The 18,865-nt window shown below is 41.4% G+C and overlaps 1 protein-coding gene and 1 long non-coding RNA gene across 12 annotated transcripts in view; one reads left to right on the top strand and one right to left on the bottom strand.

Moving 5' to 3' along the window:
- The window catches only part of LOC138159991 (uncharacterized), a 67,068-nt gene extending 49,589 nt beyond the window's left edge, over positions 1–17,479 (bottom strand). Inside the window, exon 1 of the long non-coding RNA XR_011168039.1 lies at positions 17,348–17,479. This is a non-coding gene — a long non-coding RNA (uncharacterized lncRNA). The remainder of the gene's footprint in view (positions 1–17,347) is intronic.
- ARHGAP12 (Rho GTPase activating protein 12) overlaps positions 1–18,865 on the top strand; it is a 164,180-nt gene that overhangs the window by 16,417 nt on the left and 128,898 nt on the right. For 7 of the 11 annotated variants that reach the window (XM_069086458.1, XM_069086457.1, XM_069086455.1 and 4 more), the window contains exon 1: positions 17,307–17,441. The exons of 1 other annotated variant lie outside the window; for it this stretch is intronic. The gene's annotated coding sequence lies outside the window, so the exon portion shown is untranslated. 3 more of the 11 variants (XM_069086452.1, XM_069086449.1, XM_069086450.1) reach the window with 3 other exon arrangements.

Raw genomic sequence — 18,865 nt, 5'->3', positions numbered from 1 at the left:
ATCTTTTTCTTCGGAAACCCAGTATTTGTAAATTCTCTTTTTCTTTGTAATCCCAAACATAGTACCTTAACACAGTAGGTTTGTTTGTTCAATGAAATGGATTTTTTTTTTCATTTTCTTTCATTCTAGGAATCAAATGGTTTCTGGGAAAAGGGAATAAAAAAAATATCCATTTTCTTTCTATAGGGGTGTGTGTGTGTGTGTGTGTGTGTGTGTGTGTGTATGTGTGTATTTTTGTCTGGACCTGTGATTTTATTGGTGTAGGATAGGGAAGGGATATATCTGCAGTTATTCAGCAATTTCTAGTCAGAGAATTGTATAGGGCACTGAGAGATGATTTCCCTAGAGACACATGGCCAATCTGTGTCAGAGGCAGGGCTGGAACGAGGTGGTACTTTCTAGGCCCATCTTCTATACATGGCTCCATTTTTGCCTTATATGGGGCCCTCATTTTTGCCTTGTAGAGGGAAGAATTTACATGATTATTGGTTATCAAATTGCATGGTTGTCAAGCCGTAATTTCTGAGGATAGTAAAGCAATTCTAATGGAAAAGGGCAACTTTCCCTCAGATAACCTGGCTGGCTACCCTAGACCTCAGTGGAAATATTGCTACATCTATTTGGTCACATACTTTTCTTCAGTTTGGATAGATCTTAAAGGCTTGATACCACATGCTGCTCAAAGGAGGTATTCACCTATGTTGAATGAAACACAAAAATATTTCAGAGGAGAAACTCAAATAGTCTCTTATCTTTATAAATTTGGTTGACCTGATTCCAAAGTTGTGAACAAAGCAAGGCTTGCAATGAAAAAGGCAATCTTTCTGGTCCTTCCTCTACCCTCCAGTTCACTGTTTCCTCCTCACGTGATTTCCTATCTGATTTAACAAAGATAATTGGTCCTTAAAGGTGACTCAGCTTTCTTGGGTCAGAGAAATGGTGTAACTGCCCATTTCTCCTACTTCTAAGTTAGATTCAAGAAGGCTTTGCCTTAAGTCTGCCAGCCCACATTCTATGTATACACCCCTGGGAGCAGGACAACTTGCAGAAAATACATCACATTTCTTTCTGAAGCTAAAATAACACTGTTTTTGAGGCTCTCTGCCATGAAGGGGGAAACCGGAGAACAAACTATTAACTTTTCTTTTATTAAAAAGCCCACTGAGCACCAGTGAAGTAGGCTGATTCACAGGGCCTGAGCAGCCATCAGTCAGAGACCTCCAGCTCATCCCCAAGTTCTGCTGTTGACTTTCTGCAGGCCCTTGGGGCAGGAAGCTGTGTAAGCCGCCTATCTGTTAAGTGGGAGTAATGACACACATCCACCTTACAATGATGGCATGAGGAGTTAATGGTGAATTATGGTGGAGGGATCTGAAAATATAGTGTTCTGTAACTGCACCAGGATAATAATACCTTTGGGTTGCCATGGTGTCTCATTCCCTTATCTGTTAAATTGGAATAATAACACTGACCCACCTTGTCTGAATAGTGACAAGACTTAGCAATAATGATTAAAGCTCTATGGAAATATAAAGTGCCAAATAAACAGAGTAATAATAACCTAGAAATATGACTGTCACCGAAGTATTTAGGTAGGTATTTAATTAATGCTTTGTCATATTCCATTTATACTGTTTTCGATCTCCCTGAATGATTTTAGTCATAGCCTGACAACTACTAATAAAGGAAATGGGCCTGTAATTTGAGCAATGCAATCAGTCTAATTTTCCATTGTATCTTAGGGCTATTTTTTCTGTACTATATACTAACAAAAGAAGTTTCCCCTCCCTTCTTCTGTGCTCTCTAGAAAGGTCAAGCTCATTTAAAGGATGTCCCCTTGAACTTGGGCTTTTGAGGAATTTTGACACCACAGGTAAATTCCCTGAGACTGTTCAGGTTAAATTCAACATTTGTCAATTAATTATCAAAATCAGTATAGAAAAAATTGTGAAAATTATGTGAAAAAAAAAGTGAAAATTAGCACAGTTTATCCAATGTGTCAGGCACTGGGCTACCTAGATGCAGGGATGCAGAGATGAAAAATAACTCAGTCCCTGACTTCAGAAAACTTGTGGTCCAATAGAAGGAACAGATCCTATCAGCCTAACAGAGGTAGTGTGATATAGTGGAAAGAATGTTGGATTTGGAGTTGGAATCAGGAGATGAGTGCAAATCCTGCCTTAGACATCTACTAGCTATAAGTAAGTCACTTAACCTCTGTTTGACTGCTTACTAAAAAAAAAGAACAATAATTTTTGTACCACCTATCTCATAGGGTCGTTGTGAGGAACTGAGTTATCAAACTTAAAGGCACTATAGAAAAGTGAATTATCTATTATGAAGAGATATTTATGGTATAGTAGATAGAAAGCTGGTCATGGATTAAGAAAGACCTGGGATGCATCTGGTTTGTGATCCCGGGTGTTTCCTATCAAAAACCAAAACCCTGTTCTCAGTATTGCTGGTAATCTCCCTGTGTCCCCCTTAACTCCCCATCCAATTATTTTGTATATAGCTATATTTAGTTTTCCAGAAAAAATACATGTATTTCTCCCCAAAATAATTCAAGCTCATGGAGGGTAGAAGAACTTAGATTTTTCTTTGTTATCTCTTAACACCTAGAAGAGTGACTGATATACAACGGGTACAGAAACAATGCTTATTGCTTTGACTTAACCTCACAATGCCCCATGGAATTCTTATAAATCACAGAAAAAGCAAAGGGAGTTTCCAGACTGAGAGTCCCCTAGATCAATGAAATCACAGATCTTGACCAATTATGTTCTTGTTCAGCTGTTTTTCAGTCATGATCAACTCTTCATGAGCCCATCTGGGGTTTTCTTGGCAAAGATATTACAATGGTTTGCCATTTCCTTCTCCAGCTCATTTTACAGATGAGGAAACTGAGGCAAACAGGGTGAAGCGCCTTGCCCAGGGTCACACAGCTAGTAAGTGTCTGAAGCCAGATTTGAGCTCGGGAAGATGAGTCTTCCTCGCTCCAGGCCTGGCACTCTATCTACTTCGACACGTAGCCTAGGACAACTATAATACAAGATAAAGTGTGTTGTAGGCAAAGGAAACATCCAAAGTACTCTAGGAAAATTTGGAAAGAGAGAATTCTTTCCACTGGGGAAGAAAGGTGGGAATAAGAGAAGGTTTGAAGAAAAGAGGCACTACTCAGTATTTTTTAGAAGACATTAGTCTTGTTGTTTTGCATCCTATACTAAATTTTGGATACAAATACATCTTATTTGAAAATCCACTAAACCCTACAATGTTAAATGCCTCAAATGTGCTGTCACAGAACTTAGAGGTAGAAAAGACTGTTGATCCATTTCCCCTAGGAAAGGCCTCTGAAGCATCTGTCATTGTTCTGTTTTGTAGCCACAGTGGTTACTTGGTGATATGAGACATATTTTTTCCTGTAATTTTTTTTGTTTGATCTCCTTTGAAAGTGAACGCTCTCTCATCAACTGAGTAGTTAAACTTACTTATGTGTTTCAACTAAAGTGATATGGAACAAAAAACTTTTTCATTTGAAGAATGCAGAGTGCAGATGATAGAAACAAATGCAATCTTATTTTTCTTGATTAAAAACAACCTCATTTTACTTCCGGGAATTTCAAAAACGATCATCTGGTAGTCCGCCCTGTTTTTCCAGCAGATGGCAATAACCCATAATGGGTGAGCAGGATGAATGGAATGTATACAACACTGTGTAGGGTGTGAACATTAATAGGGCTGTGAACTTGCAATGCAGCATTATGAAAAAAAAAAAGATGAGTCATGGGAGAAGAGAATAAATAATATAGGTGGCTAAATCTGGCAGGCTAGGAACTAAGTCCAGCTCTGGAAAACAGGGATCATAATTCATCTTTAACTGATTAGTGCAAATGTGAAGTAAAGGAGGAAAAAAAAAACAAGTTGTATAATCAGTTTGTTGAAGTGGGTAGAAATAGGCTGCTTTCTGTTTTCATAATCATAAACTGTGGAGCAGCTGATGTTCAAGATGAAAAGCTGTTGATATTCTAGTAGAATGAGTCAAATTCATCAGCAAAAAGCCATCTTCTGTAGATAAGAAGAACCAGAAGGTTAAAAGAGATCTCCTTAGCAACAGAGAGAAAAAAAGAACTCTTCAAAAGCTGATAAAACCTGCAGGATCTTTTCCCCCATTCCATTCGAGGTTGAAATTGGCAGGAATTCTCTAGGGAAACTTTTCAATTTTCGTCCCAAAATTTTCCACTTGTATGTGACAACTCTAATTCAAAGTTTCTGCTTGCTTTTTTGTTTTAGCTCAATACTATACCACCTTGCACAAATAGTTCATTATAAGCATAACCTTTGGCCCACATGACTGCTGAAAAGCAACTCTGGACCCAAACTCAATGTTGCAGGCTTATCAACAATTAATACTTTATATTGCTCACATTTACCCTTACTCAGAAGTCTTTCTTAGAACACCAGAATCCAACTCATTTCTAGTTCTTCTGTAGGAGATATTAATTCCCTACCAGCAAATACATTCCTGACAATTTGAACAGAAAACATGTTATAAAAAGAAGTAAGACTTGTATCCAAGTCCAGTCATCAAAGGAATAGTGCTGGTTCCCCGTCTCTCTGATGTTACACATACACACCCCAAAAAGGTATGCATATATCACTATATACAGTACTATTAGTAGAACTGGAAATCCCATTTCATGACCTGCCTCCTCTGGACTGTCAGTTCATTCCCTTGCTTGCTCTCCAGACCCTGTACCTTTCTCAGGACTTGAACCTCTAACACCTTTGTGTTGCATAGCACCAAGAGAGAGACAATTGGAGCTCCCACATTCTGTCCATGGTCAGTCTACTTGGCTGATTCTGCATTTCCAGTTGGTCTGATGATCCTAGAAACCCCTTGATTCGGGTCAACACACATGTATTAGGCACATACTATGTGCCAGTTACTATGCTAAGAGCAGAGTGTAGCTGCCCTTCCAATCAGCTACCTTGATGCTTTGGGTCCATGACTTTTTGGGAAAGTGAACTCTTCCCTTTTGGTCCATGTGTGAATCAGCATATAGTCCAAGATACTTGGACTACTAAAGTAGATCTTTGTCTACTACATATGAATCCTAAATAATTTTATTTTCCCCTTTTTTTTTCTTCCCTGAAGGGGCTCTGGCTTTTTCTTCACTACAGGATTAATTCATTTTTATGTTGCATTTGTCAATATTATGAGCCCCTTTCCTGGTTGCTCCAACTGCTAGTGCTTTCTCTTTTCAGATTAACTTCATTTACTCTGTATTTATTTATTTGGTCTTTTTTTTTTGGAGAGGGGAAGGCAGGGCAATTGGGGGTTAAGTAACTTGCCCAAGGTCACACAGCTAGTAAGTATCAAGTTTCTGAGGCGGGATTTGAACTCAGGTCCTCCTGACTCCAGGGCCAGTGCTCTATTCACTGCACCACCTAGCTGTCCCTCCATATTTATTTTGTGTGTTCATATCGTCTTCCCCACTAGAACGTAAGCTCCCTGAGAGCAGGAGCTGGGTTTTGTTTTGGGGGTTTTTGTTGGCCTTTCTTTGCAAACTCAATGCTTAGCACAGTGTTTGGGCTATAGTGTGCAAGCATTTAAAAATGCTTGCTGACTATGTCATTGTTCAGTCCTTTTCAGTTATGTCTGACTCTTTGTGACACCATTTGGGGTTTTCTTGGCAGAGATACAGGAGTAGTTTGCCATTTCCTTCTCCTGCTCATTTTACAGATGAGGAAACTGAGGCAAACAAGGTTAAGTGAATTGCTCAGGGTTACACAGCTAATAAGTGTCTGAAGCTGGATTTGAACTAATGAAGAGGAGTCTTCCTCACTCCAGGACCCCTGATTAAAGAGGACCCAGAAATTCTGTATTCCCCTAAGCAGTAGGGAAGCCATGATCAATCTGATATTGTTTAGTTTTACTTACTTTATACTGGAGGGAGTGGAGGAAGTCTTCAGTGTGTAAAATTTCATCATGTGTTCATGCTAGAGAGTTAACATTTCCCCTAAAAGCAGACTCTTCTCTATGCCATTTCCCCTTTTCTCCCCTTTCTTTAGTGTACAGTTAAAACAGGGAGCTTAGCCACAAGACTGGAACAGAAATACACCGTTCTCTGCTTTGCAGTGAAGCCAGTCAGCAGAACCATTCAAAAATTCTTCACCAGGAAAGAGTATTATGAACCAGGGTCAAATAACATGGCTCATGGAAACCAATGACCTTAGCTCCATTCACACCTGGAAACAGGAACTCAAACTGGGATTCAAATGCTGATTCTGACCTTAACTCCCTTCCTTATCTTTAGTCGACTGGGGAGCCTCCCTAAGCTTCCCTGCAGGAAAGTGGAGAGAGAATAATACCTGCTCCCAAAACTCAAAAGGATGTCAGAAAGATTATTCCACATGAGCAATATATTTTGAAGATGAAAGAAGGTATATGTGATTGTTAAATGTTATTGTTTACTAAGTCAAGAATAGAAGCCTATCTCTTTTTTTTTTCTTGACCAAATATCTTGAGGGCATCTGAATATGTGGATTCCTACTAAAAAGGACTATTAAAATTAAAAAAAAAAACTTTAAAAGACACCATCTTGATTTCCATACTTTCTATTTTTTGTCTCTTTAAACATTTCCTTTAAAACAAAACAAAACTTTATCATGATTTTCTCTGTGTAGGGAACTCCCAGTGAGGAATTTCCTCTCCTGATGCTGATCATCCCCTTTGCACCATTTAGTCTTAGGGAATGTCTTGGGCAATGAGGAGTGAGGTGAAGTGATTTACCCAGGGTTATACAATCAGTATAGGTCAGAGAAAGAACTTGAACCCAGTTGTTTTGATTCCAGTGCAGTATTATCTCCTACAGAGGCAGTCAGGTGGCACAGTAGATCGAGTGCCAGCCCTGGAGTCAGAAGGACTCATCTTCCTGAGTTTAAATCTGGCTTCAGACACTTACTAGCTGTGTGATCCTGGGCAAGTCACTTCACCCTGCTTGCCTCAGTTTCCACATATGTAAAATGAGCAGAAGAAGGAAATGGTAACCCATTCCACTGTTTTTGCCAAGAAAACTCCAAATGGGGTCATGAAGAGCCAGGCACTACTGAAAAATGACTGATTATCTCTTACATCTTCGCTATATAAGTCTAAAATTGCTCATTATACAAACAGAAGATGCTTCAAATGGGAGAAAGAAGGCAAATATATTTCCCGAGATTAGAAAGTGAGTTCAGATATACATTAAATAGATTTTAAAAGTTAACAGCAATTTAACACATTTAATCAAGTCACAATTTCTGCTTTGTTATATTTTTATTCATAGCTTTCAGATAAGTCAAGGAGATTTCATTCTATGATGGAGATTCAGTAACTACAGTAAACTTAAGGATACAGGATCAAAGATATTAGAGCTGGGAGGAAATTTGGAGATGATCTAGTCTAGCCCCTTCATCTTACACATCAGGAAACAGAAGTTCAGAGAAGTTAAGGGACTTGCCCACATAGGCTCTAAGTGGCTAAGCTCCTCTGACACAATATCTCCTTCTCCTTGCACCATGCTGCCCTTGCTTTATTTCAGAAAAAGACACAAAATCGCTGCCCACGTTCTACTGTCGTGAATACAACATAGGCAGGCCCAGTTGTGAGAAAGGCATTATGCTCATTATAGATAAATGACTTGGATGGAAACTGCAAATTCACCTAGTATATGGACACTCCCTTGTAGGTCAACAAGCACTGTATTTCCTATGTTGGTTTACTATAGGAGAACTAAGGTCAGGCAAAGGAAGGGAAACCAGTTTGACAGAGAGTGTGCAATCACATTTTAACAGATTGATTAATAGATGAAATAAACTCTGCTAGAAACTATTTAAAGAGCAGGGCCATGGAACTGTGATATGATGGAGAAATGTAATCATAGATAAGGTTTCTCTTGATCTTCAAATAAATCACTTGAACTTCCTGTTTTCTCCGCTTTCTTGTTATGAGTGTGCATATGTGGAACTCCTAGGAGACCAAGATGATATGCCTTGCTAGAAAGAATGTTGATAACTCTTCTACAGTATACTGGATTCAATAATACAAGAAATATGAAGACTACAATCCTAAAGGAAACAGGCAGTGATAGAATTGATGTGTACGTGTGTATATATACATATATATGTAAAAATATACACACATATATATATGCACACATGTGTATACCTAATATATATTTATATTGGAACATAAAGCTACAGGAAATTATAGGAGTTTTTTGATTCTAGGTAGAGTCAAATAGCTGAAAGCTAATGTTTATATAACACCTTACATATATTTTCTCATTTGATCCTCACAGCAATTCTGTGAGATAGGCTAAGAGAGATCAAGTTGCTTGCTGCGGTCATGCAGCTAGTAAGAGTGTGAGGCAGTATTCACACTAAGGATTTCTTGACTCCAAGGCCATTGTTATAACCACTACATCACTGGGTCAAAAGGAAAATCAGGCCAAGGAAGTAGGAATCAGATACAATTTTATATACTAGGATGGAGAAAGATCACCAAAATAGAGAAGGATGAAATAAAATTCCACAAAGGGAAGGTTTTCTCTCATATTCAAATTTCTGCTTCATTTAGTATGTATATGGTTTTTAATTTCAATAGTACCATATGTATGGTACCACAGATAAAGGTCTGAGAGAAACCTAAGAGCAAAGAAAGGCTGTTCATTTTGAAAGCTATTTGTGTGATAAGGTTGCTGCTGGCATGATGTTTTTTGTAGAGAAGCCATTTTATCTACACATTTTGTTTTCTTTATTGCATTTTTGGTCTTAATATACAGTGGATACTCAAACATGACAGAATGATGCCATAGGACAAACCATCACCAGTATGGTAGGGGCTCCCCTGTACTTTCAGGTGTGACCATGATCACACAATGACACAGCCAGGGCCAGATCCCATGATATTAAGGGACAATCCCCAAAATGTATTTTACTTTGAGCTTAAATCTCCTTCCCAAAGAAATCTTAAGACAGAATTGGGAACATATGGTGAAACGAGCTGTTTTGTGTTTTATCACCTCTCATTTTCCTCATACATCCTTTGATGAAAGTGCAGATGATAGTAAATTGTTCATAGTAGCTGGCAAAAGGAGGAAGAACAAAGATCCAGGTTCAGTCACAGACTAGAAGCCAGGTTCTGGATAAGCGAGAGTGGACTTGATAGGAATATTTAGTCGGGAGTTTGACTTTTATCACAGAGCCAACACCTTGTTTTTATAGAAAGTGTCACAGAACATTGAATGACTTCATTTCTAGATCTCATTTAATGGTGCCTCTAGCAATGCCAAAGTAGAGCATCGGTATTTTCTTGACTCACAGAGAGGGACGTGTGCCACCTACTTAATCATCCACATCACTTTCTGGAGCACCTGGATACTCTGTAGTATAAATGAGGGTTTCCAGGACTTGAGGACCTAGAGGGCCACATGTGACCTCGAGGCTGCAGGTTCCCAACCCTTGGAACCAATTGGTTAACACCATGCTCCCATGATTTTGTCAATACATGAACGAATTATAATGTTCTGGGAAAGGTGACATTTTGTTTAATTTTTAAATATCTCAATACCTCATAGCATTGAAATTAACTGGGACTGATGTGAAGAGTATAAAACAGCCCAACATTACCCATTTCTTTCCCACATGGTAACATGTTTTATAAAGGATGACACTTGACTATGATTGGTGATTGACAGTTTCACATTGCTCAGTATAAGTATTTGTCAACTTGAGTGAATAATAGATTTCTAGATAGACTCACAGATTGTTAGAGCTGAAAGGGGCCTTAGATCACTCATCAAAGTTGAATGCCAAAGAGCAAGCGTTAAAAGATTTTCAGGTATGAAAAGCAGAGTCTGAGAAATGGAAATGGAATACTTTAGCCATTAACCAGTGACCTGTAGTCACTAGGCTGTTCTGCCTGTCTGGTTTTATGTGTATGGCATCTGGGAGGCGTTTCTGGATCTGTGTTGAAATGGGAGATTAAGAGCTGTAATTGTCTGTCTAAGAGAGGATTTGTCATCTGTAGAGTGACGTTTTATCCCTCTTCTCCCCAATTTCTACTGGCCAGGGTGATAGGGAAGAAGCAACAGGGGTTTCTAGAATGGATGGGAGAATGCTTCCCCACATTCTATGCTTTTTATGCTGTATATAAGAAAAGCTAGAATGCTGGCTGATTAAAAGACTGTGGGAGGGCTCACAGAAAAGAGGGCAGATTTGTGGGTTAGCTCTGCTCTCTGTGGTAAGGGAGATAAACAACCACCCCATTCAGATTCTCAGATCAGGGAAGTGGCTGAAAATTCAGATGCTGATCTGAACTTGAGAAAGGAGAAGTGTGTGGGATATATTGGTGAAGGCAGGGTAGGGTCACTGGCTTTACACTGGAGGAAAAAAACATGCTGTTGGGTTGACACAGTGCCTTGCACCTAAGTAAATATATAAGTTGGTGCTCAGCAAATGTTTGCCAAATGCCTAAATTGAACTGTTGGCAGGTGCTGGGTGGACCTGGCAAAATCTGGAGAAGAAAGTCTGGTAGAGGGAGAAAAGAAGGAAAGAGAGAAAGAAGGAACAATACTGGAGTGGGACAGCAATCGTCAGATCAGAACCAGAATTGCTGACCCAGAGACTGTTCTGAAACAAATGGACATCTTGGCATATAACAGATGGACAAATTAGTGTGTTAGAAAAGTGCAAAGTAGATAAGAGTTAGGAGATTCATGACTTTTTAGATCTGTAATTTTGAAGGAATCAATAGGAAAGACAAACCTTAAGAGTAATAAGATTGGTTACATATGAGGAAGAGGTTACCCTGTGGTGACATATGAAAACCAGTACTTAAAATAATTGTTTTCTTTCAGAGGAAGTCAGAGCCTTTTTTTTTTAATTTGGTGATCTTGTCCAGCGTAGAAATGGATTTTTCTCTACTCCCCTTCTTATGTGGGCAGCTGTGCTCTTAGTTATGGAGGGAAATGAGCTGCCTTGCATATGCTTCCTTCAGTCCTCATCTGTCCCCTTTCCTCCCACTTACTGCTGGCTGGGGACACTTATAACAGCTGCACTTTGCAAATTAATATAAAGTCTCACCACCACACATAAATCTCTAATCGAAGTAGAGGGCTTCCATACAAACACTATTCCCATCCTTCGTCAGATTATCACCCAGAGTGGTACTAAATGAAATAGGCTTCCTTTTAATTGGGGAGGAACAATCCTAAAATTAAATACTTAAATTTCTTACTCCCTCCCTTTTTCTTTTCTATTTGAAGCATTAAAGAATAATGTTTTTTCCTGTGTTTGGCAAGGTCTGCTAACACATCTGTTAGAGATATCCACATGCATCAGTTTCTCTCTCCTGGTTAAATGCCATGATAAAACACCATCACGTTCTTGTTATCATAGGGAGAAAAAATGGCTTTTTCATGATTTCTTTATTTATTAATAATTTAGAAAGAGATCCTATTATATCTTTCCATATTCTTAAGATACATATATCTGAGATTTTTGCAAATTATGTTTATTTTTATGTAATCATTGGTTGCTTTTATGAAATATTTAACATTGGAAACTTTTAAACCATGCTTTGGCCATTTTCAACAACCTTGAGGAATTGTACAGTAAAACCATGGCTATTTAGAACCACTAAAGAATGTCTTCCTAGATAACTGAGTTTTCTGAATAACTAAATGGTTGTTTACAATTATAAAACATCAAAATTCATTTTATTTTGATCCTGCTGAATGGAAATGCCCTTTCCTAATTTCTTCAACAGAGAATGCTAAACTGAAGCTTTTTCTTGATGATGCTGTGTTACAAGTATCAATTATTATCTTATATATATATATATATATGTTATAATATGCTGATGGCCTTTGTTTCTCTTGAAGTCTATAGGGCTCTTGGCCCCTTTATCAAATGGCCTAAGACTGTTGTGGCTTTTTTAAAAACAAAAACCCCACTGCTTTTGTCGACCTCTTCTCATTTTCCTTTCTTTGTCCATGTCAGAATAACAGCTCTAGCTTCTTGCTGTCAGTATGGTGTACCAGCTTACTAGTTCTCCCTTCCAATTTTATGTGTCTAATCTGTGTTCAGGTCTCACCTGTGACATATTTACTGGCCATGAGATTCTGGAAAGTCAGGGACCTGGGCAATTCTTTAGGACTTGCAAGATGCAGAACAGCTGCCAAAATGTATTGGGAGGAAGAGTTTAACACACTGAAGAATTAACAGAGCTGAACCAAAAACAATAAAAATCTGTTGTAGCCTGGAAAATCAGCTAGTAATACTAAGTAATAATAACTATCATTTGCATATCACTTTAAAGTTTGCAAAGCATTTTACAAATGCTATTTCATTTGATCCTTACAACAACCCTGGGAGGTAGGTATTATGACTATCACCCCCATTTTACAAATTAGGAAACTAAGTCAGGCAGAGGTTGTCTCCCAGACTCACACAGCTAGTACATAAGTGTCTGAGACTGGATTTAAAGTCAGGACTTCCTGACTGACAAGTCCAGTATCCAAGTGTCCATTGCACCCCTGAGCTAGAACTTGCTTGCTAGAATTATGTCTAAAATACAAGTTAAAAGGCTTAGAGAGAGGGCCTAATTTGCTAGGTGATGCAGTGAATCCCCAACACTTACTGGCTGTGTGACCCTGGGCAAGTCACTCAGCTTCATTTGCTTCAGTTTCCTCATCTGTAAAATGGGGATCATAATAGCACCTGCCTTGCAGGGTTGTTGAGGGGATCAAATGAGAGAGTATTTGTAAAGCACCTGGCAGACAGCAGTTGCTTAATAAATGCTTGTTCTCTCCCTTCCATCCTATGAGTAAAGTGCACAAGCTTTAATGCTTGGACTTTGTGGCATCTATTAGGGCGACTCAGAAGTATTTTCATCTATCTATCTACTCATTTTATTTATTCTCATGTAGTAATATAAATTTCATACTATTCATTCATCCATCTATTTGTTTACTTTTCATTCATTCATTTATTTATTATGATTGTGTTCTGAATGAGGCTCTTAAGTAGCTGAATTCCAGATAACCAAGGTATTATTATGGGTATACTATGGCTATTATTACTGTATTCAAATTGACTGTGGGGAGCAAACAAGACTGCCACCCGGTCGCCAGGGGCTAATTGGGCATGTTTTAATATCCCAACGTTTTTTACACCCACTGACATAATTACTGTCACTGGCTAGTGTTTATTTAATTCTCTAGGAGGTAAATTTTCACCTCTGTGTTTAAGAGCACAAGTGATATTATCTTACTGAGTAGGAGACTGAGAAAACTCCGTTGGATTCTCTTCTAAAGTTGGATCACTCTCTCTTGGGGAGGTGACCTGGCATCACGTGTGATTGCTACATTTCAGCTGGTCTTTCATTCATTTTTATGTGTGGGTAGAGAGAAAGGTCTTGGGAGTTTTACATTGAGAATGATGATATTTCCGACAAGTTTTGGTACTATGTTAATTCTGATAGCTAGTGAGCTTATGCATGTTGTGAAGTATAAGTAAGTCAGAGTAATGTGTTACAATTAGTCATGGATGATGGTAACTTAATAGTTATTTCTTTGATACCTATATCGAATTATAAAATTTTAGAGCTGAAGCCATGTTAAAAGAATCTAATTTAGGGAACTAAGACACAAAGATATTAATATCATGACTTCTCCAAGGGGCAAAGTTGGCATTAAAATTTAGAATTTAGGTCTCCTTATTCCCAGTTTTTTCCTAGATATTATGGATAGATATCTTATTTGTAGAGAAAACTTTGAGCTCTTCTGCTACACTCTTCAAGAACCCAAAGTGGCAATGAGGCATCCAAAGGCAGAGGACAGACACCAACCATTAAATGAAACTCCACAAGTTGTTTGAAGCAGTTTTTCTTGTAGGTAGAAAGAAAAGGATCGATTCAGACAAGCAAATACAAAAAAACATACATAAAGTAATGGCTAATTGAAGGGGTATACAATTAACTAAATATGGATTTAAGGTTTAAATTACCCAATTTACCACAAAGTCAGATACATCCCAGGACTGGCTATTTTTACTACCTGACATCAGATTCTAGACCTATACAATGTGAACATTGAACTAGATGATCCCTAAGGTTTCTGCGAATTTTAAATGCTACTTATTAACTGCTCAATGACCATTTTATCTCATATTAGTTATAACTTAGCCACGGGACTTGGGAAATGCTTCAGATGGCAATTTTGTTATAATTATGCCTTGGTATTATTATTTTTTATGTTGTTTTCTCTTTACCCCTACATCTATCTTTAAGTCTGTAACTGATGAAACCGACAAGATTCAGGATAGTAGAAGTAATCATATGGAACAATAAAACACTTGAAATCTTCAGATAGGAGGTACTATGTAAATTACTATTATTGTGAGGCTATGATTATAATTCAGTTTGAGATTTCTGGAAATCAAGCCTGCAAATAAATGTAGCAAGCTTGCAAAGCATCTATTGTGTCAGGCAAAATTGTTTACAGAGCATCTGTGCGGCATGTGTAAGCAGGAGGTAATTGCTATTACAAAGCAAGTGAACAGAAACAGAGGAATGAACACATACATGCCTTCAGTGTTTTTCTAAAAGTGCTTTTCTTAGTCTTGGTCCAGGGGGCACAAAAAAAAGTCTATGATTTTTTCATTTCCTTATTTAACACTTACTTAAGACCCCTGAATTTTGTCTTGTTTCTCAAGTTAAACTGAAGTTGAATGAAAATAGAAAGCAAATCCACATAGGTTTACAATATTTCTGTATTAAGTCTCAAACAAAATGAAGCATTGGAATCTTTAATGTCAATTATAATAGTGAGAAATTATTTTTCATCAATAAACAAAGATCACAACTATTTAGGTTAACTGATCTGTCTACTAGTTAGCTTCATCTGGTAAAACTTTTGCTGCCAAATAATGGCATTAGATTATGTTTTGTTTTATGTTGTTAGAAAAGTTATCTTTTCAGTAAATGATTAGGACAGAGGCAAAGCAAATTTAGCCTGTAACAGTTAAGAATTTTAGAACCCAATGTTGTTTAAACAAGAAGTCTGTTAAATTATAATGGGACTCAAAATGATATGGTGAGCTCTTTAGTGTAGGCATCAGACATATGTTGCCTAGCGCTATTTTAAAATTAACTAGAGACAACATTGGAAATGATGTCATTGTCCTTTCCTCTCCCTTCTCCCCAGGTCTTTTTAAAAACAGCATACTACAGAGTTCTGTATGTCTAATTCTATCTGCTTTGGGTAGCAAACAATCATTGCATGGTAGGTGTTAGTGGTATCAGTGATTATTCTGTATATGTGTGTATGTACCCACATATATATGTGCACATGTTGTCTCCTTGCTTCACTCCTATCCCCAACATCCAACACAGTACTTGGCACACAGTAATAAATGCTTTTTGATTGATTGCCAAAGTGGAAGTAGAGTTCGAATAGGAAACAATGTGTGCATATGTGTGTGTGTGTGTGTGTGTGTGTGTGTGTACAAGTGCATTCAAAATGTTTTATCTTCAACTGAAATTAAACATGCCTAACACTTAGCTTCAGCAACAGGGGAAATGCTATTACACATTTCCACCAAGACACAATGTTTTGGATTAGGTCCTTGCAGTCGTGTTTGAAAATGAGAGCCTTCTGAGAGAACCCTAAGGAAGGTAGAATAAAGAAGAATGGAAGAATAAAGCAGTGTTGTTCTTTATGCTGAGCAACATCACTAAAAAGAGAACAGGGGAGTAGTGTGAAAGAAAATAGGGAGGAACGAAGAAAGCCAGTACAATGATAAAGAGAAGCTGTTACTATATTCAGGTTTATTTTGTGTTTTTGCTTGTCTGGCTTGATGCTTTTCTTTCTGCAAGAAAAACTGCTTCAAACAACAACTCCTGGAATTTCATTGAATGCTTGGTGTCTGCCTTCTGCATTCGGATGTCTCCTTTCCACTCTGGGTTTTTGAAGAGTGTGCCAGAGGAGTCCAAATCGTGGAACGTACAACACAACGGTAGATTGGGAGGTGGAAGGGACCATAGAGGTCATTCAACCCAACGCTTTCATTTGCAGGTGAGAGAACAGGAGTCCAGGAGTGAAATGATTTGCCTCAGTGTCACACAGGTAGCAGAAAACAAGATTTAAGCTCTCACATTGGACCCCAGATCTAGGATTGTTTCCATTATATACCAATCTGGACAGGCTTCTGACACGGTCTAGTGATGGACAAGTCTCTTTCTCGTTTGAAGACTGGCAGGGCTGAGCTCTGGGAAGGCTATTGCTAGGCTGGCGGCTCTGGGAGTTTTTCTAAAAACAGTAATTCCCAAAGACCATTGCCTCAATTATAGTGCCTCTCTCTCCTGCCTCTCTCTTTCTCTCTCTCTCTCCTGTCTCTGTCTTTGTCTCACACACCTATATATCTAGTTTGTGTAGAGTTTTTTGCACGTCGCCACTCCCATGGAACTGGGGTCTCCTTGAGAGCATACACGCATTTTGCCTTTCTGTATCCTCAGCCTGGCACACAGTAAACACTTTTAACAAGTGTTTCTTAGCAGAATGATTGCAATATGGGGTACAGTCAAGCAAGAAGCCTGTCAGCAGGCTACTGAATCGATTTCTGGCCGTTTCTGGTGTGAAAGACTCAACTTTCAAACCTGTTATCCCGTCCTAATGCTATGCCCCCCCCCCTTCATTAGCATTACGCTTTGGCTCTCGCTCTCGGGCCGTGCCTTCACACTTTAAGCCTGAATTAACTCGTTATTGCTGACGGGGTGACAGTGTTTGTGCATGCCCACGGCTTCCTGTCGGTTGGACGAACATGCACCTTGCCAGGCTATAGTCCCAATTAGTCCGGAACAGGGCTCCCGCCCCAGTCCCTTTCGCTATACCATTGCACGCCTGGGGTCCCAAGGCTTTCTGCGCTCCGTTCTCAGGCCAGGACCCCTCCAGCCCTGGCCCCTGCCCCGCACACCAAAGCCCAAGCCCCGACGTTCACTGCCCCCGCCTCCCAAAGTGCTGGGCACACACATTCCAGACTCCGGCCCGCCCCGCCTCTCGGCCCCGCCCCCTCTTTCTGGCTCCGCCCCGCGGTGGGGCACGAGGCGGCTACCGCCTCCACCCTCGGCCTCCCGCCCCCCGCCCGCGGGCACCGCGGGCAGGCTCACGTGACGCTCCCCTCCACTTCCCCTTCACCTCCCTCTCTCCCGCCCCCCGCGCGCGCTCCGGGCCCCGGGCCCCCTCCCCTAGCCGCCCCGCCCCCGCGTCAGCGCGCTCTCCCGACGTGCCCTGGAACTCACCCTCCCTCCGAGGCAGAGCCCGGGGACGCGGCTGGGCTCCGGGCGCCACCGCTGCCGTGTTTATTCTCCCGCCTCCGGGCTCCCGCTGCCGCCGGTAAGGAGGAGGGGGGAAGGCCGCGAGCACGGGACGGACGGGACAAAGGGGTCTGCTGGGGGGTGCTGGGGCGGCGGCGGGGGGGTGGGTGACAGGGGGACGCTAGGGGGGATGGTGGCGGTGGTCCCACGCTCCAGGCGGGGGAGGGGGCCGTAGTCCTCTCATTGGCCCACCCCGGGTTTAAATGGCTCGAAGTTGTGGCTCCCTTCTCCTCTTATTCCTCCTCCTCCTCCTCTTCCCCCCATCCCCCCACCCCGGTTTCCTGACTTCCTGTGTGAGGGAGGGCAGCGCCCGCCCCGCCCCCGGGAGTGAACGAGCGAGTGTGAGTGTGTGCAAGTACGTGTGTGCCGTTGTGTGTGTGTGTATGTGTATGTGTGAATGTGAGCTGGGAGGGCCGCGGCCCACCCTGGCCACCTCCCCCAGTCGTCCAACCTCCAGCCCACCTTGAGAGGGAGAGGAGGAGGAGGAGGACCCCGGCGGGCTCCCGACGACCCCCCGCTGGGGAGGGGCCCCACTGGGGCCAGGGGAGCCTCGGGCGCACCCCTTCCCCCCCCAGTTGCGCCTCTGTGGGGCCGAGGCAGGTGACAGCACGGGGCGGTGTCCGGCCGCTCCGGCCCCGGGGGGCGATCCTGCCGCTGCCCGGGAGCCTGAGACCTCGGCAGCGAGCGGGGGGTGGGGAGGGGTTTCGGGTGTCGGCGGCGCTGCGGGGCTCACCTGCACGGAGGCGCGCCGGGGCCGCTCGGCTCCTTCCTCGATGGCAGGTAGACCGAGGCTGCCCGACCCCTCGGCCTTGACCTAGGGCTGACCTTTTGCCGCGACGCCAAGGAATCGGGGGGGGGGTGCGCCAGGGGGGTTGCTGCGGCTGGGATTGCTGGTGGGCTTGGCCCGGCCCGCCGCGCCCCGGCTCCGCTGCCAGCCGGATCGGCTCCCTGTTCCCGGGATGGGGCTGGGAAGACACTGCTGCAGGGGGGGGGGGGGGGGGGGGAATGGGGCTGCTGCGGGGGGCATGCCTCTGTTAGAACCCGGAGCCGGATCCAGGGGCCCGACGCCGACCAGCGGTGCCCTGCCCCATCCTGTCTTTCTGAGACTGTTTTCCTAATAAAGTAGACGTCTTGAGAAGTTTGCACAAATCAGCAGTATTTCGTTACATACCCTTCTACTTAGGTTAGAAACTTTCCCATTTGTGTGAAGGTGTACTTGGCTGATTCCGGTATTAACTATAACCTCATCCCCAGTAAACGTGGAGAAAAGAGAGGAGGAAGTAGTAGGCAGGTGTGTGTTGTGGTGTGTCTGTAAGCTGCCAGCTCAGCAAGTGGAGTATTTCAGGTTTTATGTGGATTTTCATATATATATGTGTATATCTATCTATCTATCTATCTATCTATCTATCTATCTATCTATCTATCTATCTATCTATCTATCTA

The sequence above is a fragment of the Petaurus breviceps genome, unplaced genomic scaffold (genome assembly GCF_028583685.1).
Source record: "Petaurus breviceps papuanus isolate PSGF00001 unplaced genomic scaffold, PetGlider_PUasm1.0 178, whole genome shotgun sequence".
NCBI classification, from domain to species: domain Eukaryota; kingdom Metazoa; phylum Chordata; class Mammalia; order Diprotodontia; family Petauridae; genus Petaurus; species Petaurus breviceps.
This window is presented reverse-complemented; position numbering and strand designations above follow the sequence as displayed.